Here is a 13,046-nt window from a genome sequence, read left to right as displayed (position 1 = left end):
ATTGTAAACTTCTATGCTGATTAGTTGAAGAAGGAAGAGCAGGAGAAAAAAAAAGTTGTTTATAGGTACCTGTGTGTGTGTGTGTGTGTGTGTGTGTGTATTGTGTATGGGGTGGGGTACAGGGCCAAGGTGTAGGTACCTGGCTTCAGATAACAGTCCAAAGCCAAAAGACTTAGAGCAATTTGGTTAGTTGCAAATTTATATAACATGGATATCTGGAAAGCTACTATAGTGTCTGACTGCATTAAGAGTAGTAGATTGTCCGGTACATGGGCCATTTAGTCTCACTGTACCTGGTTCAAGTCAGCATGCCTCTCTATGTGAATTACACTGTAAATTTAAAATACAGTTCCTGAAGGCCAAACTAGAGACAGCATATGAAAGTTAGAGAGGTTGGTTTTCTCTTAGTATGAAGAAAAGTTCTAATAATTAGAGTATTGAATTCATCTGCCTTGTAAAGAAGTAAGCTTCCTGGTTACTAGAAGAATTCCAGCAGAACCTAGTAAGAAACCTTTTTTGGGCTCCTGAAGAAGGGAATCTTCTCTTTCCCTCACCTGCCTCCCCAAGAACCAATTAGTTAAAAAGTATCACAGATTCTGCTTCCACATCTTTCATTTTCATCTCATTCTTTCGACTGACACAACCAAACCCTAATTCAAACCTTCCCTACCTTTCTCCTGGTCTATTATTATAATAAGTCTCTGATTTGGTCTTCTGCTTCTATCCTCTCTCCTCGCCAATCAGTAATAATATCTGTTCAAGTAATAGTCCTAATGAAACTCTGGCAGATCTCCATTCCATCTAGGATTAAATACAGATTCTTCTATTTGATATTTAAAGTTATTCACTGTTCAGCTTCAGCCTGCTTCCCAGGCTCCTCTTCACTCATTCTTGATTCAGATAAACTGGCCTGTTTGCTGTCCCTCACACAAGGCAATTCATCTCTCATCCCCATGCCTTTGTCCAGGCTAAGTCCCATGCCTGGGATGTACTTCCTCCTTATTTCGTCTTTTAAAATCCTGACTTTTCATCAAAGTTTAGCTCAAGTACCATCTCTTTCGTGAGTCCTTTTTCCCCCCTTTTCTTAATTCCACCCTGAGTGACTCTCCCTCCTCCCTGAAATGACTGAGTTTTTAATGTATTTGTTACATAGTAACTTACAAGTGTTCTGGTTGTTTCCCCTGGCAAAATGTAAGATCTTTGAGGAAAAGAAATGTTATTAGTAACTAGTCCCTAATAAGTGCTTAATACATGCTTATTGATCCCAATAATAAATCCCAAATTGATTGAGAGATTAGATTAAATGACCTCCCAGTCGCATCCAACATTATGGCTCTAATCCAGAAGGCATTTCATTCTTCCCCTCCTATAAGGTGTCAGATTGTAGGCCAAGCATCTCTCTGCCTGGTATGTGGACAAAGGCAGAACCGAACAGGATGAAAAGTAGGAAGGGCAGGGAAGAGAAGCCAGAAAGGGCATTCTGAAATGGTTTTCATCTATTTAAATTGAACTAAAGTACTGGAATGTCAATATTCCTAGCTACATCTCCAAGTCCTACCTTGAGTCTCAAACTCATGTTATTGTTGTCATTTCAGTCATGTCCAATTCTCTGTGGCAAGAAAACTCCAAAAGTGGTCGTGAAGAGTTGGATACTCCTGAAAAAAACACTCAACAAATGGCAGAAATACTGGAGTGGTTTGCTATTTCCTTCTCCAGCTCATTTTACAGATGAGGAGACCGAGGCAAACAGTTACATGACTTCCCCAGGGTCACACAGCTAGTAAGTGCATGAGGCTAGATTTGAACCCAGGAAGATGACTCTTCCTGACTCCAGGTTGGGTACTCTGTCCAGTGTGCCCCTAGCTGTCCACTCTAACTCATGGTTTGACCTAGCACTTTTTACTTTAGCACATGGGTAGGGATTTCTGTGGTAAAATGATTCAGGTGTGGGTTCTGGAAAGGACGCATGGATCTAACTAGACATTCTGGAAAAGGCTGCAGTTTTGAATATGTAGAAATCTGTGGTTATTGTTCTTATTAACCAAGAAGCTGATCTTGTAGAAATGTCTAGTAAAATCTAGATTTGAATTACATATTTTAGAGGTTTATTGCACTTGGGATCAGTTCAACAGCAGTAACCAAAACTTTCACACAGTTATAAACTCTCTGCATTTATTTAAAGAGGGAACCAAAGAAATAATGATACCTAATGATCCATTTGTCAGAAAGCAGAAATCTTGGCAATTCAGTTATTTCTTTGCTGAATCCTGAGTAAAGAATAGAGTGAAGGATTGTTGCTCTGGTTTGGAGAAGAATGGGAATGAGAGTTCTAGGCAACTCTGGAAGCAGAAGAAATGATTTAGAAAAACTTATTAAGAGGCTAGTGGGGTGTTAAAAAGTAGGATATTCATTCAACAAATATTAAGCATAACAGAAATAATAATTGTACTATTTTTATTTGGTATTTGTTTATATTTCAAGTAATAATGTTTAAAATGCCTAAAGATTAAGGAAGCTCTGTATATATACAGTCTCATTTAAGCCCCACAACAACCCCGTGAGGTAGGTATTTCAGATTCCCATCTTACAGTTGAGGAAGCTGAGACTCGGAGGGGTTACATGAATTACCAGGGGTCACTCCACTGCTCAGTATCAGAGGTGGGGTTCAAATCTTGTCTGCTTGAATCCATATCCAACATGCGATCCACTGTACCACATGGCCTCTCTGTGTGAATTGTGTAGTAGCTTTACAATCCAGTGGGGACTAAGGTATACACAAAAGTACTCTGCCCCTTACCAGCTGTGTGCCCTCAGGCCAGACATTCAACCTCTCTGTACCTTGGTTTCTACATCTGTAAAAAGGAGGAACTTGAATTAAAAGGCCTCTAAGGTCCCTTCCAGGTCTACATACTATGATTCTTTTAAAAGATGAAAATATCACCCCCACTTTACAGTTGAGGATTTGGATGTTCAAAGAAATTAAGTCACTTGATCAGGGTCATTCCCCTAGTAAGTGCTGGAGCTGGGATTGTACTCTTTTGATCCCCAAACTCATGCCTTTTTAAAAAAAATATGACACTTTTAATCTAATGGCCAGAGAGACTCTCTGTCTCTGGTGAGAGAACATAAACTAAAACAACAATAATAACTGTATTAGTAATATAAAATTATGGTGTTTTATAGAATTTATGGCATTAAAATTTCTTACATTTTATCTTCACATTAATGCTGGGGGGATAGGTGCCTTTATTATCTCTACAGATGAGGAAACTGAGGCACAGAGAAGTTAAGTCACTTGCCTATGTTCACACAGCTAACCAGTATCTGAGGCTAGATTTGAATTTAGGTCTTCCTGACTCCAGGCCACCTGTATCTACCACACCACCTAGCAGCCTCCCCATAGGAAGGGTCATAACTCATAACTCTAAAAGTTGCTGCCCTTCCAAGGCAACTCAGTGCATAGAATGTTGGACGTGGTGTTGAGTAGACTTGAGTTAAAATCCTCCCTAGGACACTTCCTAGCTATGTGACCTTGGGTAAGTCCTATAACTTCTGTGTGCCCCAGTTTCCTCATCTCTCTGAGGTGGCTCATAACTGGACTACCTCTCAGAGTTGTTCTGAGAATCAGATGAAATGACATGCATAAAATGCTAGAGAAATTCTGGCTGTTATCCTGGGGTTTCCAGACAGTCACCCTACTGGGAGCTTACTCAATGCCTTTACCCCCATTGCTGCTTCCCTAGCAATCTGGCCATGGCTGGGTGGGCAGTCTCATTAGCCGGGGCTAGTAGGTAGAGCAGAGTCTCTCCCCTGCTGACTCTCTGTTACTCAGTAGTCACCAGCTGCAGCCACCTGTGCGGTCAGGTGATCAGTGTGTCCATGAGAGCCAGCTTTTCAATGACCCCAGCCAGCTGTCAGTGCAGAGGAGTTGCAGATACAGAAATAGAAGGTAGTAAATTAAATAGATGTTCTTTAAAGTTTCATTGTGTTCTTAGCAGTCTTAATCATCCCAGTTACCGTAGCATACAAAATGGACCTGGCCTTTGTATAGATTGATCCCAAAGCTTTTTTTTTTTTTAATTTCTTATTTTTTAATGATGGATCTGTAATTTCATTGGCATACAGCACTCCCAGAGAGGGAAGTCACAATGCAGATTTGAGCAACTAGCCCAAAACTTAGACTCTTAGGGAATTAGTTGTCTGGGGCACTAATAGGTTCAGCTAACCTTGCCTAGGGTCACTTGGCCAGTACATGTGAAAGGTTGGATTTGAACCCAAGTCTTTCTGACTCTGAGTCAGTCTCTTTCCCCCCCACAACCCTGCTGCCTCTCTTCTTACTTTTACAATCCTAAATTGTTTACTTCTTTTTTTTTTCTTTTTGGAGTGGGGAGGGCAGGGCAGTTGGGGTTAAGTGTCTTGCCCAAAGTCACATGGCTAAATAAGCGTTAAGTGTCTGAGGTTGGATTTGAACTCAGATCCTCCTGACTCCTGGGCCAGTGCTCTATTCACTGCACCCCAGTTGTTTACTTTTTAATGATTTTGTGATCCATTTTCCTTTTCTATTTTTAAAAATGAAATAAATCTAAATTAGGGCTTGGGAGGTTAGAGCAAGGAGGGAAGAAAAACTAATTAGAAAAGGGGAGAGAATAAAGAAAGGGTATCAGTTATTACTGCCTTAGAACCGAGCTGGATAAAATACTGACCACAAGCCTGTGAAGGCTTGGGCACACTTTTACCTAACTCACCAATTTGGCAGGATGCTCAAGAATAGAAGAAAAGTGAAGAAAAAATCTGTTTCAATAATGCCACCACAGTCTCATCTTTATAGAGCCTTTCATCATTGTATCTACCCCCTCTGCCCCACCCCTCATCCCTTTAGAAAATAAACTCCTTGAAGGCAGGTACTGTCTTCTGTCTGCTTGTATTTGCATTTTCAGCACTTTGCACAGTGTCTGGCATTTAGTAAACCATGAATAAATGCTTGTTGACTTGACTTTACCCTTCAGGCACCACCTCTAGGGTTATGGTAGTGTAATGGGAATGTAAATTTTTAAGATCTTCCCTGCCCCTAGGCTAAAGTGTACCTGGAGCCTGGGGTGGGAGGCTTGTTTTTCAGTAGATACTTCTTGATTGGCCAGTGGGTCAATAAGGTTGTTACATTCTCTGAGCCAGGAGAAGGGTATATAAACCCTGATTTGAGGCTTTGTTTTGGGGCTCACTTTGAGAAGTGTTCTGTGATTTGATGAAACTCTGGGCTAGCCGTTGTCCAGAGCCCCCCGGCTTTGAAACCCAGATGTTGTTTGGTATGGATGTAATGGTTGGACAGTTTGGAAATCTGTCTACTTGATCTGTTTCTCTGACTTGATAATTCTGCCTGTGTATTCTGAAGTTCAGGGTGCTGACCTTTTTCCCCTGAACTAGGTAAACGATACATGTTTGACTGATTAAAGTAAGCTTGTTAACCTATTTTGAGTTGCTTTCCTTTATCAAAGCAGATCCAAGAACCTGTGTGAGCAGCCACCCTGAGGACGCTTGGGGTGCTTGCTGCTACAGGTAGGTAGTAGAGAATAAACATCAAAGACTGGTAGTGTTGGGATCATTTCCATCTTAACCACCCTTTGGTTTGCTTGATAGTGTAACAATGCAGCCTGAGTAACTTTTAAACCTAATAAGTGCTTTCTAATTTAGTAAAATGTTGCACTTATTTGCTGGGTTTAATATTTTAAATTGTAATTTTTTTGAGGTAGACATAATATACTTGTAAATGTGTAAGTGAGAAGTTAAATTTTGTGGATATTTTACTCCCAGTATTTCAGATTTAGAGGTACCTTCAACCCCTCATAAACATTGTTGTATTAAAATTGTAAGAGTATATGTTATTTACTAAGGAATGACTAAAAATAGTAATTGTCTTTCTTTAAAGCCATTGATATAGTGCCATTTCAGGTTCTTAGATGATTGGGCCATGATGGCTTAGTAAGGAATTTGTCTAGTCAATAGACCCTGCAGAAGAATCACAACTTCAGAGAATCTCCATGACCTCTGCAGTGTAGTATAAGCTTCTAATTATGGTATTTAAGATAATGCTGCTAGCCTTATGTCACTCTATACTTTTACTTATTTTTTATTCTAATTAAATTGGGGTATCCCCCATTCCCTTCCTGCCCATTTCCTTTCTCCACAACTTTTCTCTCACCATCTCTCATGCCTGTGCAACAGACCCCTCCTTTCTGGTCCCTCCTTATAATGTTAATAGAACATGATGATCTTCCCCATCTATTAATAGGCCTATGTGACCACATGTGTCTAATCAGGTATATCTTACTGCTTTGAGCTCTGGCCCAGCTGTGATACATCCCGAATCACATAGAGCCCATTGTGGAGGAACTTGCCTAAAGGGAAGCTTGCTTAGGAAAGGCTTGCTTGTAGGAAGACTTTCACACCTTTGGTACTAAGCTAATTAGGCAATGGGTCAGGCTGTAATGCCTTCTGACTCTAAACCTATCTAAAGCTATTAGCCAAAAGTGTGTGTGTATGTGTGTATTCTGAGGTGAGATTTTGCTTTGGGGGATTCACCTAAGAGGAGGACTTTTTGATTCCCTGCATGGGACTCTCAGTAGCCCTTTATTAAAAACCCCCTCCCCCCCTTCCCACTACTCAGATGTTGGTGCTCTCCTAATCTGGTGGTGTATGTAGGTGGTTGTATTACTTTGTTCAGACAGGAGGAGTCCTAGCTGTTGAATCTCTGTGCTAATTTCCCTGCTTGTATTTTCTACTTATCTGTAATTAAAGTAAGATCATTAACCCCTTTAAAGCTGTCTTTCCTTTAGAAAAGCAAATCAAAGAACCCGTGCTAGCAGGCCATCCTGTGCGCTGGTGTGGTTGCTAATATGCTCCTCCAAATGCTGTCTGTTGAAAAGGCCACCTTCAAATCAGATGCCACCTTGTATATGAAATCCTCTAAGATCCTCACAGTAGGGAGCTTCTCATATCACTTTGATGCGTTTCTTTGTATCATATCATAGGGGTTGGGGGCGCAGAGCTCCAGACAGCTAGAAAATCGTCATAAATTTTTTTTGGTCCTCCCTTTGAACCAGAAAAGAAGTCTGAATTATTATGGTATTAAAAGATAAAATGTTGATATTATGTAATCCTATACACATATACTATGTATTTCTGAGTTTTTAGACTTTGTGCTGTTTGCTAGCCTTCATGTATTGTCTGTGGCTTCCACAAAACTCCCTCAAAATTCCCATCGAATGTGAAGACCCACAGTATACTGAAACTACAATGGGGAGTCATGATGTGGAAGGGACACATGTTCTTATGTTCCGCCATATCTGTTTACTTGTCTTATCTCTGATATGTGCTTTAATACACTAAAGATCTGAGATTTCCTTTGCGCGGATACTTCTTCCACCACTGCAGATCATGGCACATTGAAATAATAGAGTATAATCTTCATAAGTTGCTGTGGCCAAAAGCATTCATCTCACAGTGGACCACCTTTTGATGATGAACCCCTTGAGCCTAGCTTGTGTCATCCCCAGACAACAGGCACAGCCCATTACCAGGCTTGTCCTAAAAGTCCTCCTATCTTTGAAGGACATGGCAGAGCTTCAGCTGCACTGTACAGCCTTTGAGAGCCAGAGCCACCTCTACCACACTGTGGAACATCAGAGTTAGTACTTTAGTGAAAGCCTTGGGCATGTAGTAAATTTTTGTTGAAATGAAGTCATAGGGGTCAAAAGTATCTCAGTCACCCTCTGACCTAGGCTTCTTTTCCAGATGAGGAAACTGAGGCTTAGAGAATTTAAATTGCCCATGGTCACACAGTTAGGTAAAATAGAACCAGATCTAGAGCCCCACGATTTCTGACCCTTATTCCCATGATTTTTCCATATCCCTAACCTTTTGAGAATATTGTGATGGAGAGCAGCTACATTCACCCACAAATTGGTTCATGCTAAGTACAAAGGAAAACTGTTAGACTGAACTGACCATTGATCAAAATCAGAGTGATATTTCTTATGTTCTTGGATCAGCCAATCATTTTATTAATGTATTAAGGTCTTGTTACATACTTGGCACTGTGGAAAGCACTGCAGATACAAAGAAAGGCAAAAATAGTCTCTATTTTTAAGGAGCTTACATTTTGAAGTGGGAGATGATTAATGTTAAATGAATTGAATTATTTTCATGTTTGATTTTTCAAATACCAAGGAATTTGGCTTATTAATTTACTTTAATAGGATTTTAAAATTCTGTCTGTTATATAAATGTGCTTTTATTTATGTTTTCATTTTAATGTGTCTTTTTAAACCCAGCAGTGTTTTTTGGTTTCCACGTAAATAATTTGTAATAAATTATGGAATTTGTCTCCCAGTGAGTCTTTATATTCATGTTCCAAGTCTCTTAAAACAGGAAATTCAGAAATTCAAAACATGCTAAAATGCATCTCTTCTAGAAGGCTCTGTTTTAAAAACTCAAATTTATGGCTGCCCTGATAATATTTACTTCAGTGGAAAAATGATAAACTCAGAGGATAACCTGGAATCTTCCTCTTTCCTCAGAGTTACCATTTTCCAAGACACCCTCATGGAAACCCATCAAACTAGGCTAAGGTGTACCACCTTTATCGGGATAAGAATAGTTTCTTCACTCTTCACAATAGTTTCTTTCACAGAATGTGAAACCTCAGGCAAACCAAAATTGGCGCTTAGTAAGACTTGTCTAAAAGTTAGCATATTGAGATGGTCTGTTACAATTGATAAAGTAGGGGTCACCAATAGCAGATCCTAGGAGCACTACAAGCAGACCTGCATTCATATTGATGACACGGTTCTTTATTATAAACAAAAACATTTCAACTGTTTTTTTTTTGTTCATTCTAGAAATTTAATTACAGCCATATAATTTTTACTCCTGCATTTTCTCAACAGTTTCTTCCTTATATTTGCCCTTTTCCTTTCCTACTTGGCGAGATTTGGCTTTTCGCTCGAGGATCTTTTTGCGATCTTTATCCAGCTTTAGCGTTGTGATAACCACCTTGCCAGGATGAATGCCCACATGGGCATTAGCCTTCTCCTGCTGCACACGCTCAGTGTAGATCACATATTTCTTCCTGTAAACCTGGACTACCTTGCCAATCTGCTGACCTTTGTAGTGTCCTCAAACAACCTGGACTTTCATCTTTTCAAATGGGCATGGAGCAGACATTGTACTTCTGTCTCAGCTCCTTAGAAAGAGGAGAAGACATAATTTTCCTCCGTATGTGGGAAGGGGCATTGAAATGCGTCTTGCGGTTCTTGCTTTGGTCAGAGGTCACAAAGGGATTGAGCTTCATTTTGACTACGTCGGAGCCACCACAGAAGAGAAGAGCAACATTCCAACTGTTGAGGAAGAGTCTTTTTTCACCTATGGAAGAGAAGGGGAGGAAGGCATTTTTGATTCTCTGTCTTTCCCTTCTACCACAGTTGTATGCATATTGACTTTCCTTTCTTAGTGCTCAGTATGGTTCTTTGCTCATTATTATAATCATTATCACTGACTTTTATAAAACACCTTATGGTTGACAAAGTGACCCATATGCCTCACCTCATTTGAGTCTTGCAATAGTGGTAGGTACTATAGGTATTATTAACCATATTTTTTTTACTGCTGAGGAGACTGAGACTTGGGTTGAGTGACTTGCCTTTAGTCAAGCAGCTAAGAAATATCAGAAGAAAGTTTTGAACCTACATCTTCCTGACTCTATTTCCAGCACTCTTGTCATTATACTATAAGGCCCCATAGCAAGCATTTAATCAATGCTGAGTTGCAGTCATCATACTAAACAGTATCTTGCCGCAAGACAAGGATAGAACCCTGTAATGGTGCACTATTAGGAATCTCCTTTTAGATTGACTCCATTCTCTTGCTCAGTGCTTATTTTTTTTTTTTGTATCATTGAGCAACCAATTATGAATATATGTAATTTGACTCTTATCTAGTCCATATTTCTCTATCTTGTTTACAAAAATGCCATTTAAATTACTGAATGAAACAATATTCATCAAGTTTAGTTAACATAGAACTTACCTATTTGATGCATCCTGGAAACTGATTAAGTAGAAAAAATTGATTTTCCAAAGATTCAAATAGCCCACTTTGGAATCAGAGATTCATTGAAAATTGGTCCATACACTATGGCACAAACATTTCACTACTTTGAATATGCCCCAAGGAAGTTATTGATCAAATAACTTCTTTTCTATGTATTTCTATATATACCAAAATACTTACAGTGTTATCTTTTTGTGATAGCAAAGAACTAGAAACAAAATAGTTATCCATTGATTGGGGAATTGCTCAACAATTTGTAGTACATGAATATCATATATTACTGTGCTATAAGAAACAGCGAATATGATGAATATAGAGAAGCACGGAAAAACCTATATGAATAGATGCAAAGTAAGCAGAACCAGGAACATAATATACACTGACTACAACAATATAAATATTAAGGAGCAGCAAGCACAGAACAATTAAAAATAAATGTAGAATTACCAAGAATAAGCATAGCTCCAAAAAAGAAATATAGGCACCCTCTTCACTTTCTTAACAGAAATGGGAAGTCTATAGATATGCAGCATTGCATAGATTTTCAGCTTTTTTAATATATTGATCAGCTTTGCTGTTTGTTTTTTTCTCATCTCTTTCAAAAAAATAATTTCTCATATAAATGGCTTTCTAGGAGTGGAAAAGGCTGGAATACTAGGAGAAATTTATCATGTAAAAACAAAAAATATTAATGAAAATTAAAAAGAAAAATTCTAAAGTGATCTAATCCATCTTTCTACTCATCATGATCTTTTTGATAATGAAGAGCTTATCCCTTTTTGAGGTCACTCATTTTATTGCTAGGCAGTTCTAATTAGAAACTTCTTCTCCTTTGGATCAATACTATATATCTATATATGTGTATATTTATGTATGTATATATACATATATAAAATCTCTTCAGCATAATTATTAGAATAATTGAACCATTATCATTTCATCTGCAACCTCCCCCCACTAACTCAAGATGTTTCTTTTCCAGATTAAATATTTCTAAATCTTCAACTAAAGTATTTGGTAATGTCACTCAGTCAGTAAGCAAGTATTAAGCATGTGCCCTGGCACACTTAGGATAAGTGCTTAGGTGCTTAGGATACAAAAGAAAGGTAAAGGATATTCCCTGCCCTCAAGGAGCTTACAGTCTAGTGTGTCTTTTAGACCTTCCCAGAAACTACCATTCTCCCATTTAAAATGGGAAAATTTATATTGGAGTACAATATTCTAATAGTAATATAACTAAAATTATGGTGGAACTGTTACCTCCCTCAGTAGGATAGGGCCTTTTCACTACTATATAGGATTACCATACTAGGTTTGCAATTTGCATCCTTAGAGAGTATTGTTGTTGTTAAGTTGTTTTTCAGTCATGTCCAACCCTTCATGATACCATTTGGGGTTTTCTTGACAAAGATACTAGAGTGGTTCTCCATTTCCTTCTCTGATTCATTTTACAGATGAGTAAACTGAAGCAAAAAGGGTTAAGTGACTTGTCCAGGGTCATACAACTACTAAGTGTCTGAGGTCAGAATTGAACTCAGGTTTTCCTGACTTAGAATTTGAGAGAAAAACAGAAAATTGTCTATTTTAACTTTTTAAAAAGAGTGGTCTGTCATGTATAGATCATATGCAGAATCATTCTGTATTTTGAATGACTAAATAATCTGGCATTTAATTTTTAAGGCAGATGTCTGTTAATTTGATCAAATTTCAATCAAATGATTCAGGATAATCTATTTTTGCTGCCCATGTAGCCCCTCTACCCCATTCCCCTTAAATCTTCATATCATATAAACCCAAAGATGAGCCCAAAGTTATTATATAAAGCATATCAAAGCCTCAAAATCTTTAATGTTGAAATGTTTTCACCCGGACAGGATCAGACTTTGAAAATTGCCTTGAGCTATCTGATATGGAAAAAAAATTGCCAAAATTTCATAATATAGATTGAGCATAATGTGAAATCAGGGATTAAAAGCATTGAGAGCCAGGATCTCTGTGTTTTTATAGATAATTTCAGAAAAACTTGAAAAGATTTGCATAAACTTATCTGGAATTAAGTGAGCAGAACCAGGAGAACAATTACACTATACTATTAGCATTTTTTTAAATCACCAATTCTGAATGACTTAAGAACTCTGAATGATCAATCACAATTCTAGAGGACTGGTCATGAATATCACTGAATATCATGATAGAGGGGTGTAATGTTAAAGGAATTTGAAGATCTTCCCTGCCCATTAATAGGCACATAGAGCCCTGACCCAGAGCTGATCAGGCTCTGGGCTACAGGGAATTTCTAGTTAAGTGCTGGGGCACCATGATTTTCAAGCTCCTTGGCATTCAGCCAATCAGATGCTGAGTCTTTGTTGGGAGGCTGGCATTTTGCTTTGGGGGTTTGCTCACGAGAAGGATCTTTTGGTTTCCTGGTTGATACTCTGAGTGGCTGTGTATTCAGAGTCCCCCGACTGCTTAGATGTCTGTGCTCCCCTGATCCAGTGATATACATAAAGTGTATAGCAATATTGCTATGTTCAGACAGCTGGGGGCCTGTGTATCGGTCTTTGTGCTAATTTCTCTGCTTGTATTTTCTATACTCATTTCTTTCTCTGTAATTAAAGTAGGATTGTTAACTCCTTTTTGAACAGTCTTTCCTTTGAAAGCAGATCAAAGAACCTGTACTAGCAGGCCATCCTGGGTATGCTAGGGTGCTTGCTAATACAAGGGGTGATGAACTAATGTAGAATAAGGAACACATTTTTGGGCATACTTAATATGGGAAGTTGTTTTATTTGACCATGCCTCTTTATTATATGAGTTTTGTTTTTCTTTTTAAATTTTTTTCAGCACAGTCTTTGATAATTGAAAAAATAAAATTTAATTAAAACAAAATCCAAATACCTGTATATCCAAATACCGAATACATAGCTATGTAATTTTGATGC

At 38.4% G+C, this 13,046-nt stretch overlaps 1 protein-coding gene and 1 pseudogene across 2 annotated transcripts in view; one reads left to right on the top strand and one right to left on the bottom strand.

Annotated features, from left to right (window-relative positions):
- Nucleotides 1-13,046, top strand: part of SCFD2 (sec1 family domain containing 2) — a 438,813-nt gene that overhangs the window by 156,161 nt on the left and 269,606 nt on the right. The window lies entirely within an intron of this gene.
- LOC138174710 (large ribosomal subunit protein uL24-like) lies at nt 8,874-12,877 on the bottom strand (annotated as a pseudogene).

This window comes from Petaurus breviceps, unplaced genomic scaffold (genome assembly GCF_028583685.1).
Source record: "Petaurus breviceps papuanus isolate PSGF00001 unplaced genomic scaffold, PetGlider_PUasm1.0 76, whole genome shotgun sequence".
NCBI classification, from domain to species: Eukaryota; Metazoa; Chordata; class Mammalia; order Diprotodontia; family Petauridae; genus Petaurus; species Petaurus breviceps.
Note: the sequence above shows the minus strand (reverse complement) of the source record. Positions and strands in the feature narration are given on the sequence as shown.